Here is a 2624-nt window from a genome sequence, read left to right on the forward strand (position 1 = left end):
CCACCTTAGGTGTACGTGGCTGGCGCCTTAGCCGGTTGAGCTATAGGCACCGAGCCAGCCATGAATCTCTTAACGGGATTGCACAGACTGGAGGGCAGAGTCTGTACAGCCTAGCACAGCATGACCAGGACTGTCTGGGGTCCAAACTCACCTAAACACAGAGATGGCACAGTACAAACACACTATTTACAATCTCATAAAACCATGTCACATGTGTGGCCCTATGTTGACCAAAATGTTGTTTTGTGGTGCACGTGTATAATACCATTTTTAATTTTTTGACACAGAGTCTTACTCTGTCACGTGCGTGGATTACTGTGGCTTCATGGCTCACAGCAACCTCAAACTCTGGGGTGCAAGCAATCCTCCTGCCTAAGCCTCCTGAGTAGCTAGGACTAGAGGTAGGAGCCACCACACTTGACCCACAATACCATTTTTAAATGAACAAAGGATATGAATAGATATTTGTCCACAGAAGACCTACAGACGGGCAAGAAGCACATGAAAAGACACTTAGCACGATTAAATACCCACAAAAGGCACATCACAGCCACGATGAAACCACGCCCAGACCTGCTCAGGCAGGAAGTCAGACAGTAACAAGTGTCTCCAGTGATCTGGTGGTAGGAACAGAAGGGGTGTAGCCAGTTTGCAGAACAATCTGGGGGTTCTCAAACAGTTAAATATAAGCCAGGCTTGGTGGCTTACACCTGTAATCCCAGCACTCTGGGAGGCCAAGGCAGGAGGATCCCTTGAGCTCAGTAGTTCCAGATCAGCCTGAACAACAGCAAGAACCCATTTCTACTAAAAATAGAAAAAACAGCCTGGCATGGGAGCAGGTGCCTAAAGTCCCAGCTACTTGGGAGGCAGAGGCAGGAAGATCGCTTGAGTCCAGGAACTTGAGGTTGCTGTGAGCTATGATGTAACAGCACTCTATCCAGACTGACAGAGTGATACTCTGTGTCAAAAAAAAAAAAAAGTAAAACAGTTACTATGTGACTAGCAGTTCCAATCCTACCACTATGCTCACAAAAAAACCAAAAACACAGGTTCATGCAAAAACCTGTGAACTGATATTCACAGCAGCACTATTCATAGTAAGCAAGAGTAGATACACCTTCAATATCTACCCACAGATGGATGACACACAGAATAAGCTATGTGTGAGTCTCAGTCATGCAAAGGTTGAGGTGCTGACACACAAAGTGACATGGAGGGACCTCACATATTATGTTCAGTAAGAGAAGCAGACACAAAGAGAAAATGTGTGATTACATTTACATGTGATGTCCAAACAGGCAAAAGCACAAACAGAAAGCAGATCTGTGGCTGCAGGAGCCTGAGGGCATGTAGGGAAGGAAGGTGCCTGCTCACTATCCCCAGGGCCACTCTCAGAGCCTGGGACACTGGTGCTGGCCCCAGTTCGCCCTGGTTGGCACGGTGCTCCCAGCACAGGGCCAGCAAGCTGCACTGAAAGGTAATCTCCATACAGAGGAGAAACCCACAGTGTGGGTTCAGGAGGGAAACACAGGATAGTGGGAAAAATAAAGCCTTCTTTCTCTGGCTGTGTCTTCAGTAACTATTTGCCTGGACAGTGTTTTGCTGACTCTAACAACAGGATTCATTTTTAATAATTAAAGTAATATATGATGCATCACCTAAGCCCAAGAAAATGGAATCTCTCACAGCCTCAGCACAGGTAGAATATCCTTTATATAAAATGCTTGGGGCCAGAAGTATTTTGGATTTCCTTCTTTCATTTGATTTTGGAATATTTGCATTATACTTAACAGTTGAACAACCCTAATCAGAAAATCCAAAATGCTCTCATGGGCCTTTGAGAGCTACAGTGATGCTCACAAAGTTTTGAATTCTGAGGCATTTCAGATCGGGGCTGCTCAAGCTGCAGCCTGACACAGCCACATCCAGACAGATGGAAATGAGAACTTGGAAAGTCACCAAGGACGGCCCTACAGCTGGAGACACAGATGGGACAGCACCACTCCAAGCCAGCCCCTGGGTCGCATCCTGAGCTGCTGCCCTGAGAATCCCCCTCACCCTACCCGATGCCCCAATGCTCACTGTGCCGTTTGTTCCACTTTTCACACCTGCTGACCCCAAGTACCAGGCCACAGACAGAGACAGCTGTTGCTCCAGACAAAGCTACACACAAGATTCACAATTGCTACAATGACACTGCTCAGCACTCATGTGTGCTGTGCCTTATGAAAAACAATCAGACCAGCTGGGCATTATGGTGGGTGCCTGTAGTCTCAGCTACTCGGGAGGCTTAGGCAAGAGGATCACTTGAACCCAAGAGTTTGAGGTTGCTGTGAGCTAAGATGTCACAGCACTCTACCGAGGGTAACCAAGTGAGACTCTGTCTCGAAAGAAAAAGAAAAAAGAAAAACAATCAGACGTGACTCAGCTACCGTATCACTAGTTACAGTGCCAGCCACATACTGAGGCTGAGGTTTGAATCTAGCCCAGGCCAGCCAGACAGCAATGACAACTCTAACAAAAAAATAGCCGGGTGTTCTAGCAGGAGCCTGTAGTCCCAGCTATTTGGGAGGCTGAGGCAAAAGAATCACTTAAGCCCAAGAGTTTGAGTTTGCTGTGAGCTG

General features: G+C 47.0%; 1 protein-coding gene across 1 annotated transcript in view; it reads right to left on the reverse strand.

Moving 5' to 3' along the window:
• The window catches only part of FANCA (Fanconi anemia complementation group A), a 75617-nt gene that overhangs the window by 13263 nt on the left and 59730 nt on the right, over positions 1–2624 (reverse strand). The gene's annotated exons all lie outside the window — the stretch shown is intronic.

The sequence above is a fragment of the Otolemur garnettii genome, unplaced genomic scaffold (genome assembly GCF_000181295.1).
Source record: "Otolemur garnettii isolate 467f Iridium unplaced genomic scaffold, OtoGar3 scaffold00185, whole genome shotgun sequence".
NCBI classification, from domain to species: Eukaryota; Metazoa; Chordata; class Mammalia; order Primates; family Galagidae; genus Otolemur; species Otolemur garnettii.